A 14,491-nucleotide genomic window follows, 5' to 3' on the forward strand; every position below is an offset into this window, starting at 1 on the left:
TCAACTTTATTGAAGTTTCCTTTACATACACTGAAACGCACCCCGTATAAGTGTTCTGTCCGGTGAAACTTGACAGTTGTATGCAGCCATGTAACTACCACTGCAATGGAGATACAGAACATTTCCATCATGCCAAAAGTCCCTTTCTGCCCCATCTGCTTTCTGTCACTAAAGATTAGGTTTGTCTTTTCTAGAGTTTCATACCAATAGAATCATATGGAGTTTACTCTTTTGGGGCTTCTTTTGCTCGGCATAACATTTGTGAGAGTCAGCCACGTAGCAGTAATTTGGTCCTTTTTGTTGCTAATTTATATTCTGTTGAGTGGACACACACAATTTGTTTATTCATTCATCTCTTGAACATTTGAGTTGTTTTCTGTTTGGCGCTATTATGGATAAAGCTGCTATGATCATTGCTGTATAGGTCTTTGGACATAGCTTTTCGTTTCTCTTGGAGAAAATCCTTAGAAGTGGAATAGCGGGGTCATGTGGTAAGGGTATGTTTGACTTTATCAGAAATTGCCACGCTGTTTTCCAAAGTGGTTATACTATTTTACATATGTATGAGAGTTTTGGTTGCTTCACACCGGCCCCAACACTTTGTATTTTCAAGCTTCTTTTTTTTTTTTTTTTTTTTTTTAAAGATTTTATTTATTTTATTTTTTGCCCCCAAAGCCCCAGTAGATAGTTGTATGTCATAGCTGCACACCCTTCTAGTTGCTGTATGTGGGACTCGGCCTCAGGATGGACAGAGAAGTGGTGCCTCGATGCGCACCCGGGATCCGAACCCGGGCCGCCAGCATCGCAGCGTGCACTTAACCACCAAGCCACAGGGCCGGCCCATCAAGCTTCTAATTTAGACATTCCAGTGGGTGTACAGAGGTATCTCCTTGGTTTCAGTTTGCTTTCCCTGAGGACAAACGATGTTGAGCACCACTTCTTGTGCTCTCTTGACATCTGTATATCTTCTTTGGTGAAGTGTTCATTTAAATCTCTTGCCCATTTTACATTGGATTATTGTCTTCTTATTGAGTTGTAAGCATTCTTTACATATTCTGAATATGAGTCCTTTGTCAGACACAGTAACTGTTTCCTCTCAGTCTGTGGCTTGTCTTTGCATTTTCTTATTTATGTTTCTAAAGAGCAGAAAATTTTAACTTTGTTGAAGTCTAATTTATCACTTTTTCTTTAATGACCCATGTTTCTGATGTCTTAAGAAATCTCTTTCTATGCCAAGGTTCCAAGCTTTTCTTCTGTTTTTTTTCTAGAAGTTTTATAGTTTTAACTTTTAGATTTAAGTCTAGCATTCATTTCAATTTCGCTTTAATGTATGGTATGAGGTAAGTGTCAAGGTTAATTTTTGTCCAAATAAATATCCAGCACCATTTGTGGAAAAATCTATTCTTTCCCCATTCAGTTACCTTGGCATTAAAAAAAAAAATCAATTGGCCATATATATATGTGCACCTATTTCTGGACTGTATATTCTCTTCCATTGATCTCTATGTCTATCCATAGACAGATACATCTATGACAATAACACCACACTGTCTAAATTACTGTAGTTTCAAGTCTTGAAATCAGGCAAGGTAAGTCCTTGCCTGATTGAAGTGAACTTCAATCTTTAAAAAAGTGGAATTAAACAAAATTAAAACATATTTTAAAATTATATTTGCTTTTGGGATAAGGAAGAAATGTCCTCATTTGTAAATGAGAGACTCCAACTACATGGTATCTAATGTCTCATCCAATATTTTAAAGTTGTTAAACCAATTTTACTGCTTTTGTCAGGTAAAGAACAGGCTCCAGCAGAGTTACAAACCCTTCTTACCGAAAGAGCTAAAGACGATTAAGTCTTTCTACTGCAGTTTTAAGAATCTGTGAGAAATGTTACTTTGGCCCTTAGGCTTCCAAAGCACAAAATAATAGTTCATTCTATAAAGAAAAGAAGCTAAAATGGAGTGTAATTTTATGTATTAACTCAAAATAAATCACATCACCAAGACATAAAACCAAAATATTATTCAGGGTACAAAAATTAAATTTTTACACAGATTTTCAGGGATACCAGTTTTGTAAGCAACAATATATTTGCTAATCTTTAACACATCACAAAGCAACAATAAATCAAATGAATTTTCATTTGTCACCTCCTAACACTGAAGAGATAATTTATGGCCTATCATTGCAATTCGGTGACAACTGTGTCTGCTGATTTACTTAGGACAGTCTGTCAGAAAATTCTGCTAACAGTTATTAAAGGGAAATATGAAAAATTCCTGGAACTGTAACTAATAGGGTAAATAAAAGACTATAAAGTGGCATACTAAATATTTTTAAGTACTTATTTATTTCCATTTTTACTGTGTTTATCTCATAGTACACTTGCCCTCTTTAGGTTTTCAGCTGATTTGTTTATTTATTTTTAAAAATCACTGTAGTAAACGCTTTGCTGCAAAAAAAAAAAAAAAAGAAATTCAAAATTATAAACTATCTCCACTGATTTCCTACTTAAGTCAAAGCACTCTTTTAAAAAACCCATCATTAAAACACTTGTAATTAAGTGCAAAATTACTGATCAGTAAAAATGCACAGAATTCTTTGATTCAAATGTCTTAAATTAGGGATCAGGAAACTTTCGGTAAAGGACCAGATAGTAAATATTTAAGGCTTTGCAGGCCAAGAGGAAAGTTGAGGATATTGTGGTACTCACATAACGCGACAGAGAACACATGTCTACAATGTGGAAAAATCTGCAACAAAAGCTAATTTCTAAAGCTATTCAGGGTTTGATAATAGTGGTTGAAAGGTGTTCTTATTATTCAGAAAAATTTCAATCTGTGTCCTGAGCTTGAAAAATCACAGTCAAATTTTACCACTGCTAAGTCCTCAAACTGCTGTATAGTAGTACAAGTCAGGACAGTAATCTATTTCTGGAAAAATTTTATGAAACTAATGATAAAGTTCATGAGAGCAACTGAAGTTCACCATTGATGCTGCAAGCTCAATAATGCATGATAGATTAAAATATTTTTTGCAATATACCTGTTGATGAATAATACAATGAATAACCATGGGATTTAAACACCTTACATTTTCACAAGCTTTTAAAGGTTGTATAACTAAGCTGCTCTGATCCTCACACATTTTTCCAACCACCAGTTGCAACACATCTTAGCATATTCCACTTCAGGCTGTACTGAATTAGGGTTGAGAAAACAACACTCTGGCCTGAAGATGTTTCGTGCAGACTATTCAGCAGCTAATTCTCGGATCACTTCAAACTTGGCATTGACTCCTCAAATAAACAACAACTGAGAATTACCAATCACATCTGTCAGTTCATCAGGAGTCACCTGAAATCATTTTCTTTTCTTTGAAAATTGACTATTGATGTGCTCCCAATATCCTCTACTCTTCAAGCAACTGTTCTCACCAAAAAGATAATCTTAAAAAATTTATTTTCTCTGTCCTCATTTTGTTGGCTGCTACAATCAAACAATTTAATTAACTCCCCATCAGGAAATGGCTTTCCTTGCTTGGATAACAAATAAGCCATTCAGAAATTTACTTTGATTACAGACTCACTTTCATTTTTATTTTTGTGAAGAAATTCATCTGTGATGAGATATTCCATTTTAGGTTTTCTAGTTTTTTTGACTGTTGCTTACCTGTGAGTTTGCACTATTATGATGAGTGCTCAATCTGATAATGTTGATGTGCATTGTATTTTTTATTATTGTATAATAAACACAATGTTTTACCTTCTATTTCAAAATGAAATGTTCCACACTCCACTGTGCTTTGAAAAAGCAACATTCAAAGCCCACTTTTCTCTTCTTTTCTTGTTTTGATGTGATGGGCTTACACTGGTAATAAAAGAAAGTCATTGGACTGCAACATGTGGGGCACTTGAGATGCTGCTGAGTTAGAGCTGTCCCCGCACTTTGTAGTGTGCTGAGCAGCAGCGCAAAATGACAAGAACATCCCACGTGGTCTTTGTTGCACTTACTCAACTCCACTGTTGTAGCACGAAAACAGTCATTGACAATACATAAACAAATGTTCATAACTGTGCTCTGACAAAACTTTATTTGTGGACACTGAAATCTGAATTTTAAGTAATTTTCATATGTCAAGAAATATTATTCTTCTTTTGTTGTTTTTATAAGCATTAATAAATGTAAAAACCATTCTCTTTTTGTGGGCTAGCTGTGGTTTGCCTAGCCCTGTCTTAAACAGAGAAAATCCTTTTCACTGTTCGTGTTTTTAATTTTTTGATTTACACATGGGTGTAGGGAGACAACTTCAAGTTTTACTAGACCTGCTCCAAACCACTCAGTACAAAATGTGAGCAATATCTTCTAGCAGTGGCGTGCCATTAAAAAGTAATCAAAACACTGACAATTTTTGAAACAAAACCACTAAAACCTAAAATTAAATTCACTATTTATGAGCATCAGGTCCCAAAGTTGGTACACTCCCCAATTACAGTTTTCTGGGCTTCCCCGCATTTAAAAAAATTGAGGTAAAATTCACATAGCACAAAATTCACCATTTTGACCATTTTAAGTGTACAATTTAGCGCGTTTTAGTACATTCACTATGTTGAACCATCACCACTAGCTAGTTCCAGAACATTTTCATCACCCAAAAAAGAAACCCCATATCCATTAAGCAGTCATTCCCTACCCGCCCTTCCCCCAGCCTCTGGCAATCATTAATCTGCTTTCTGTGTCTATAGATTGGCCTATTCTGGATATTTCATACAAATGGGATCATACAGTATGTGACCTTTTGTGTCTAGCTTCTTTCATTTAGCGTAATATTTTCAAGGTTCATCCATGTTGTAACATGTACAGTACTGCATTCCTTTTTATGACTTTATTTCATTGTGTTGATATATCACATTTTGTTTATCCATTCATCAGTTGAAGGAGGTTTGGGCTGTTTCTACTTTTTGGCTATTATGAAAAGTGCTGCTATGAACAGTTTGTGTACAAGACTGAGTGTGAACATATGTTTTCAATTCTTTTGAGAATATGCCAAGGAGTGGAATTGCTGGATCATATGGTAATTCTATGTTTAATTTTTTGAGGAACTGCCAAACTGTTTTCCATAGTGACTGCACCTTTCACATTCCCACCAGGAATGTATGAAGATTCTAATTTCTCCACATCCTCACCAGCACTTGATATGTTCTGGTTTTTTGATTCCACCCATCATAGTGGGTGTGAAGTGGTATGTTCTTGTGGTTTTGATTTGTATTTCCCTTATGGCTAATGATGTTGTACATCTTTTCATGTGCTTATTGCCATTTTTATATCTTTTTTGGAGAAACATCTATTCACTCTTTGCTCATTTTATAATTGGATTGCTTGTCTTTGTTGTTGAGTTATAGGAGTTCTTTATATATTCTAGATATTAGATCCTGATCAGATATACGAATTGCAAATTTTTTCTCCCATTCTGTGGGTCATATTTTTACTTTCTTAATAGTGTCTTTTGATGCACAAAAGTTTTTGATCTTAATGAATTCCAGTGTTTCTATTTTGTCTTTTGTTGCTTGTGCTTACTGTATCATATCTAAGAATCCATTGCCAAATCCAAGGTCATGAAAATTTACTCCTATGTTTTCTTCTAAGATTTTTATAGTCTTAGCTTTTATATTTATGACTTTGATCCATTTTGAGTTAATTTTTGTAGATGGTGTGATGTAAGTGTCCAATTTCATTCTTTTGAATGTGGCTATCCAGTTGTGCTAGGCCCATTTATTGGAAAGAGTATTGTTTCCACATGGAATGACCTTGACACCCTTATTGAAAATCAATTGGTCATAGATAAATAGGTTTATTTCTGGACTCTTGATTATATTCCATTGGTCTCTATGTCTATCCTTATACCAATACCACACAGTCTTAGTTACTGTAGCTTTGTAGTAAGTTTTGAAATTGGGAAATGTGAGTCCTTCAACTTCTTTTTCAAGATTGTTTTGCCTATTCTGGGTCCTTTTTACTTACATATGAATTTAGGACCAGCTTTTCCATTTCTGCAAAGAAAGGCAAGAGGAATTTTGATTGGGATTGCATTAAATCTGTATATCACTTTAGGGAGTATTCCCATCTTAATAATATCAAGCCTTCCAGTTCACGAACATGAGGTGTCTTTATGTTTGTCTAGGTCTTTAATTCTTTAAGCAATGTTTTGCAGTTTTCAGAGTAAAAGTCTTACATCTCCTTGGTTAAATTTATACCTGAGTATTTTCTTGATGCTATTGTAAATTGAATTGTTTTCTTAATTTCCTTTCAGATTATTTGTTCCTAGTGTCTAGAAATACAACTGATTTTTGTATGTTTATCTTGTATCCTGTAACTTTGCTGAATTTATTTATTAGGTCTAATAGTGGTTGGCTTTTTTACTCTTTTTCTTCTTTAGATTTTCTATGTATAAGATCATGTCATCAGCAAATAGAGATAGTTTTACTTCTTCCTTACCAATATGGATGCCTTTTATTTATTTTTCCTGCCTAATTACACAGGTTCCAATTTCCAATATAATGTTGAATAGAAGTAGCAAAAGTGGGTATCCTTATCTTGTTCCTAATCTTAGGGGAAAGCTTTCAATTTTTCACCATTTTTTCTTAACATTTTTGAGGCATAACAGCTTATGCCTCAAAACAATAATAGCTGCTTCTGCATTCCAAAAACAATTTTCCTAATAAAATAAATTTCTATAAATTTGTTCAGTAAAAAAAAACCTGTATCCCGACCAAGGGATCTTTTCTTGAGACTGAATAGAAAATAGAAAAAGAAGGCCAGAGAAACAAAGGCAGAATGCTGGAGTTTATGTCTCTGTTAGGTTACCAAGATGTAAAGAATGGGCCTCTGTGAAGTACTTTGCCCTCTGCCTAATGATGGTGGGCCTGTATCTTCCAGACCTTTCCCCAGCAAAATGCAGTCATATTAGATTGTTTAGGAGAGTTATGAGATAGATTAGGAAACCCATATTTTTACTGTCTAAAAAGGCATTTCTCTTCTCCACAAGAATTACTTAAAGTGGTTTGTCGAACACTTGTGAACAGCTCATAATGATTTCTCAAATGAACTAATTAATATTTTACAAACTCAGGATTCCTTCAATAAAATCAGACCTTCTGGAAAGAAAACTAGTGATTTGTCACAAGAGTCAAAGTAAAGATACTTTGAATCATGGTACAACTTACTAAAGAGGACTAAAGTGGGTACATTGTATTTAAAAACCACTGTCAATTTTACTGGAATTTGAAATGTAAAAGCATTTACATCTATTTTACAATAAAACCAGTTATGTCTCACTAATCTGGCAAATATTTTCCTTTATTGAAAAAAATATTGTAAACTTGTTTGTCCTGATATCTCATTGAGCAGGACGCTCCTGCAATCATTTAATGTAACTTCAACAACTCCACAATGGAAAAATTAATAAGCAACATGCAAACTCTTAGGACCAACTTCACATTCTTTGAAAAGAAAATAGTATGGAGAAAATATTGTGTGTATATTGGAAGAGGTGTGAGAGCTCGAGTCTTAAGTTTGCCAATAACGGCCGATGAGCTGAGCAGTTATTTTCATCAGGAAGCTCATGAATTTGAAAGTCTTTTTCTGGAGTAATAGCGTAGCTAGAGTTTCAAGCTACCAACCAAGGCTGCCCGGCAACATATTCCTTTACTGAAAAGTAGAAAATATAAGGCATGGTGTAGCACTTCACGAATACAAGTGTTCACTCCTAGGATTCTAGTGACAGAAATTGATGTAGTAAACAAATAATGAGGTAAAATAATGCCGTAGATTTGAGGATAAAATTTTTCAGCAGTCATTTAGGACCTCTGTTTTCTCCAGCTGTCTTTGTGTCTTATCACCTTCTGTCTTTTCTACTTTTGATACTTGCTCTACTTCATACCCACAGGTTTGAGGGCTAAGTTAGAATAGGTAAAATTCTTTGTTCCTATAATGATGGTTCCTGGCCAGATTCCTTTCCTATGGCAGGTTCATAATTCAATTTTCCATCATTTATGAAACCACACAGCAGAGAACAAGAATGGAATTAAACTTACCACACACAATAATGGGGCAGAACCTTTCATCTTTCCGACGGGCTACACTGAACATCTCTGTCACCAGTATTGCCAGTTGGGCCAGCTTAATATCACATTAACTTGGATTTACAATAAATGTGTGCCAGCTACACAGACTGTGGGAGCAGCACACAATTTTGGGCTGCAAGAGTAACACTAATCTAACATTCTCTCTCCAACAGAGGAATGTCAATGTGATAGGAATCCTATGGATTCACTGATAAGAGTGGACATTTGAAATGTGTGAAGCAACTGGCAGTCGTTATGTTTTCTTCCTGTCCACATTTCACATTCCCAGTGACGGCAAATGATTCCAAACATGATTTAATCTCTGCCTCGTAATGACCTTGAACTTCTTGCCACCAAAGTACATTTACATTAGATGTTTTACTTTCTTTGAATACTGAGAAACCTAAAACTCCAGTGTAACACTGGCCAGTGGCAATGTCTATAGTGTGTGAATTGTCTTCCAGTAAGTCTTGTTGAAGTATATTATAGGACATTAATAAAAAATCAGCTTTGTCTTAATACCTTTGAGGTCAATATTTTGTCTCCTAGTTTCTTCATTCTTTTTCTGTATTATGATTACATAAATATTGGCAATACCTCTCTATTGTGCTTTCTTTTTGATGAAGACTTATCTCCCTCACAGTTCATGGTATAACTACAGAGAAGAGCCAAAGATATCTGTGTCTGTGTCAAGTTGTTAGGTCTCCAATTTCACTATTGACACTCACTTCCAGGCTCAAACAAAGTGGTCTCCAATTCAGTGAAAACTGCCTTTTACTGAAATAGGGATAAGGAGCACAAAAATAATGTCCAGGCCCCCTGTGGACTCTCACCAGGTAATCCAGTCTCTGACCAGAGTCTTGTGGTGAGGACCACTCATAGGAAGCACAGTGTGGCATTTCCATTTTCTTCTTCCGTTTCCATTCACTTCTCAGGTTCAGTCTTACCATCAGCCTCAGCCTGTACATGAGAATCAACTGCCAAGGTGCCAAGTGGTCCCTATCACTCCCTATCACTGCCATCACTGCTGGGCTGACTTGCCTCCTTGAGTTCTACTTTCCTGTGACTCCTTGTGAAGACCAGTGTGTAAGCTTTCACTATTGCCTTTTCCCACTCATCTGAGGGGCCCATACGTACTCTTGCTTTGTGTCCTGTTTCACAGGTTGAAAACTCTCTTTTGGTATCCTGAGATGGGGGACAAAATAATAGATCCATTGCTCCAAAAGTCCCCACTTTTCCAAAGTGTTCCAGTGTACTTAGAGTACTTGGGACTCACACAGTTGAATGATTAGTAGACAAGTGTTCTAAAAGCTAGTGTCTCTAACAGGGTATTATAGGGATTTTCATTTATGTGAGACAAATTAATCCACCAATCATATCTAATATAGCCATCACTACTATATGCCCCAGATGAGGAGTAATTTCATTAAGATTTTTATTTACTTCCTTGAAGTAACAAAATTAATTTGTTACCAAGAAACAGAGAGTACTAATTTTTATAGAAATACCCGTGAAAATGGAAAAATGGGAAATAGCCATGATCTAGTATAGTTATCCTCTGGCAGAGTTCTAGGTACTCAAAGAACAGTCCTGATCCCTGAAGAATTAGAAAAAATATATAAGATAGAAAAAGTTCACAGAAATTCCCAAGTTTGCCCTTGTAATTTAATTTTATGAGACAGTAATCTGGTGTTGGTTAGGAGGTCATCGTTTCTCTCTCAGTTTTAACCCAGACATCCAAAGCTGGAAATGTATTAAGCATTCATCATGATCGGCTTCATGTCAGGCACTGGTATAGAAATATGCTTAAAACAGGTTCCCTACCAAGAGAGGAAAAACGTTCAAGGAGAAGAAAGTAGCACAGTCAAATACATGTCTGGACCACGCTCAGTAGATTTGAGGGTATTATTGATGCTCTTTGCAACCATAATTTTAGGGCAGCGGTGGAAGCATGGGGCAGATTATGGAAGGGTGAATGGAAGTGTGGATGTGGAGACAGTGAATAAAGGATGTCTGAGATGTCTGGATGTAAATATCAAGAGAGATGGGGTGATAACAGGCAGGGCACAGGATCAAGGGGTGTTTCAGGGATAGGAGAGTTTGTTTTAAGCTGAGGAGGTAAGTTAGTGGTAAAGGAGAGATGACAACCTGGGAGGACAAGGAGTAACTGATGAAGCAGCATCTTGAGGGGATTGGAAAGGATGGACTGGGGCATAAGTTTAGGGAATTGCCTCCGAGTCTCAGGGGAAATTTAAGTAGAAATAGATATGCTATGAACATGAGACAGGAGTGCTGTTAAATAACTGCGTCTTCTATGGGGCTTCTTCTACTTCTTTTTCCTTTGTTTCTTTTCTTCTTCTATTCTAGTTTTTGTTTTATCTACTGTTTCATTTAATTTTTCTTGCACAGTGTACTGGTAACTGAAGAGCTTCACCACCATAAGGTTTTTTCCTTCTGCCTATAAGTCTAATAATTTCAGAACATCTGTGACATTGATATGTTCTCTATTTTCCTCGGAGAAGATTTCATAGAGGGGAAGGAGGGAGTTGAGATGTTTCTGCCTCACTTTCTTCTCGAGGTTGGAGCAATGATGTTGTGCCTTGGCAGTAGGAAGGTTGGGTAAGAGCCTTCATGCTTGGGGAAGTTTTGGAATAACTGATGAGGAGGATGGGAAAGGAAATTGGCCAAAGCCAGGTGAAAGGACTGAGGAGTAGCCATAGAGAGCCTGAGTCTAACTTGTAGTTCCACAAATCTGCACAATTGTGCAACTTTCATCAGCCATTTGGGTATAGCAGTCTTTGTTGTTGTCATCCAAGGAGGCCTATCGAGCAACATCCTGTAAAATAAAAATGTAAGAAAAAGGAGTGCCAAAATATCACCTTTGTTATAGATAAAACAGGTATTGGAGAATGTGGCTTATATAATCAGGCCCGTGGACTTCCAAATACTAATCCCCAGAATTAGACACACCCACCAGCCACAAGTGTTCCTGGAGCACTTCAGGCCTCTCCACTCCCAACTGGAGGTGGGTCCCTATATCAGGGAGGGTATGAGGAGCAGAGCCACATCCATCCAAGAGGAAGATCCCCCAGGTCATGAGAGTCTCTCTCCCCAAGACCACAAGTGTAAACTGGAATGACCAGTGGACAACGCCCCTTGGTCCTTTGTTCACAATCCCCAGAGAAATGGCTCCTATCCTTCTATTTTAGAGGTGCCTGGTGTTAAGTGCTCACTTCTGTTAAAACACACGGAACATTAAAGTGCACTCTTGTAAGCCCGCACACATGCCCTGTGAAGGATGCCTTTGAAATGTGGGTAACAATTATGTCCAGGCACCTGTTTGTTTGACCACAGCTTAGCTGATCAGAGATGTCTCTACAGGCTCTAGCATGATTCACCACCCAATTCTGCCATGAAGCTGCTCTTATACACTTTCTAGCAATGGAAGCTACTCAATGAATTTAGTGCCTCATTGTCATTGGAAGTGTTCAGGCACAAGATGAACAACCCACTGCTAGGGATGTTATAAAGCAGATGCCTTTGAGCAGAAGAGGTTTAGAAGTCATAACCACTAAGGACTTGAAATTCAAACACTCTATGACTTAAGGGAACTCTAGTTTTTCTGAATCGAAGCAGAAAGCCCCCATCATAATCTCACATCACAATGTATGCTAATGCTTCCCCAAACAGTCCATGGAGCAGATGATAGAATGTCTGTACATGAATTCACCGGATCTAACACACAAATCTAGTTACCATGAGCAGTCAGATGGAGAAAAATGATAATGATGAAGAGAAGACCCCAGGGAAAGGATTTTTTTCTGCTTGAATAAATGAATATCAAAATTAAATTACTTCCGCTGGGAAAAGCATATCAAATTCAAAAAGGTAGGAGCCACAACAATGGGAAATGGAGACTAGCCCCTGGCACAATGTTTTTTCAATTTTTTAAAACCACAATCAGAAATACATTTTACATCATGGTTCAGTACACACACACACACCCAACTATAATAAAAGTTTCACAAAACAACACTTACCTTTATTACAGGCAATGTACTCTGATATTTTCTATTCTATTCTAGTTTTTAATAATTCTTTTATTGAACCATACCAAATACATAGAAAAGTATGTGATTATAAGTGTAGAGCTTGATGAATTATCACACAGTGAACACATCCATGTAGCCTGTATTTTATTCTGTTTCATTTTATTATAATTATTTTTTTATTGTGGTAAAATATACATCACATAAAATTTACCATTTTAACCATTTTTAAGTATATAGTTCTGTGGCATTAAGTACATTCACACTATTGTGTAACCATCACCACCATCCATCTCTAGAACATTTTTCATCTTTCCAAACTGAAACTCTACCCATTAAACAATAACTCCTTATTTCCTCCTCTCCGGGGCCCTAGCAACCACCATTCTACTTTCTGTCTCTAGGAATTTGACTACTCTAGGTCCCTCATATAAGTGGAATCATACGGTCTTTGTCTTATTGTGCCTGGCTTATTTCCTTACCAAAATATACTTTTAAGGCTGAATAATATTCCATTGTATGGATAGACCACATTTTGTGTATCCATTCATCCATCAATGTATACTTGGGTTGCTTCCACCTTTTGGCTATCATGAATAATGCTGCTATGAACATGGCTCTATAAATATCATTTAAAAAATTTAATGTGGCACATTAAATTCATTTTCTTGATCTTGAAAAACACTGGTGTGCTAGTTCATAAATTGAAATCAAATGTCCTCTTTCCTTTGAGCCAGAGTAAGCTAACCAGGGCATTCTCCGACTCTTTGTTTTCCTGAGTCTTGGACTGAGAAGAGCCTGGTGTGTGCCAGAGGGATGAGTAGGGGAGTGTGTTCCTTAACGATGGAACTCGCCCAACAGTGAAATGTGATGCCTCATGAAGAGGAACCCCTAATCTAACTACCCTCCAATATTCACCAGCCTTCTATTGTCTTTTTCTGAAAGTGAGATAGTTTGGTGGACCCACTGGTTTTTCAGCATGCTCAGGGTTGAGGTGTGTATCAACAGTTACAACAGCTACCGCTAAGCACAAGACTTGCTGAATTGGGCTTGCTCAGAAAACTTCTGAGAGTCATCAGCCCTAGAACTAGGTCATTGACTTGCTGTGGCTGGCATATTATATACACATCCTTTCAAAGTAAGTCTTGTTAAGAGAAACTTCTTCCTTGAGGTATCACATGTCTATTTTTGCATAATAAATCACCTAAAAAAATGAGTGGCTTTACACACCTCTGGGTCTTTGGGTTGGCGATTGGGCTGGCCTAGCTTGGCGTTCCTGCTGTCTCTCCTGGGGGCCCTCTGCTGCTGCAGTCATCTGTCGGCTCCGCCGAGGCTGGATGGTCTTCCTTATATGTGCTGGCTGTTGGCTGCGTCTCTCTCTCCACAGGTCTCACAGCCTCATGGGGCCTAGCCCAGGCTTCTGCACTTGGAGGACTCATGGTTCTGAGAGAGAGAGAAGTTGCTACAGGGCCTTTGAGGCTGAGGATTTGGAAGTCCTACAACAGCACTTTCTCCACATTCTATTAGCCAAAGCAAGTCACAAGCCAGATTCCAGGATGGAGATATGAACTCTATCTCTTGATGACAGGGGCAGCAAAGTCACATTGCAAAGGATGTGCACACAGAGATGGGAGAGATTACCACAGCCATCTTTGCCAACACTCCGCCATACCCTATTCTTGTTCTAAAAAGAAGGGTTAGACCCCACGTCCCCACTTCTGATAATGTGCCCTGTGAGTGACCTGCCCACGTACAAAATGATATATGTGCAAGATTACTCACTGTAGCATTCTTTGTGATTAGAAACAACCCAAGTATCCATCAACAGGGGTCTGGTGCACCAACGTGGCAGGACACTGTGCAGCTGTAAGAGGAATTAGGAGGCTCTTATGTTTTGACATAGAGAGGCCTCTGAGATGTATTATTGACTGAACAAAAATCAAAGTGCTGAAGAACATATATTGTGTCCCAAAAGTCTTAGTGCAGTTTTAAACCTTAATAACGTCAGAGGTATAAATGCTATAAACTTAAAAAAAGAATTATGTGAAAACTTAATTGCATACATTTCTTATTCACTTATATAGTCTTGTGAATTTGGAATAACAAATTTTGACTTTAATGCTTTTGTTTCAGTCGGTATTTGTTATCCTCAATCAGAGATACTGAAACAAAATTAAAATCAAATGTATTACATAAAAATCACCTAACTAAATAAGAGTAAAAGAGATTCAAATAATAAAACTTTCAAATGATGTTGTTTATAAGTTTGTAGCATTCATACTTCTGAAGTATTACAGACTAAAACTGCACCAAGACTTCT

At 37.1% G+C, this 14,491-nt stretch overlaps 1 pseudogene; it reads right to left on the bottom strand.

Moving 5' to 3' along the window:
- Nucleotides 1–7,772: 7,772 nt before the first annotated feature.
- LOC147915241 (RNA 2',3'-cyclic phosphatase ANGEL2 pseudogene) lies at nt 7,773–8,616 on the bottom strand (annotated as a pseudogene).
- Between the last annotated feature and the right edge of the window lie 5,875 nt (nt 8,617–14,491).

This window comes from Ceratotherium simum, chromosome 14 (assembly GCF_057802395.1).
Source record: "Ceratotherium simum simum isolate JZ-2026a chromosome 14, ASM5780239v1, whole genome shotgun sequence".
Lineage (NCBI taxonomy): Eukaryota > Metazoa > Chordata > Mammalia > Perissodactyla > Rhinocerotidae > Ceratotherium > Ceratotherium simum.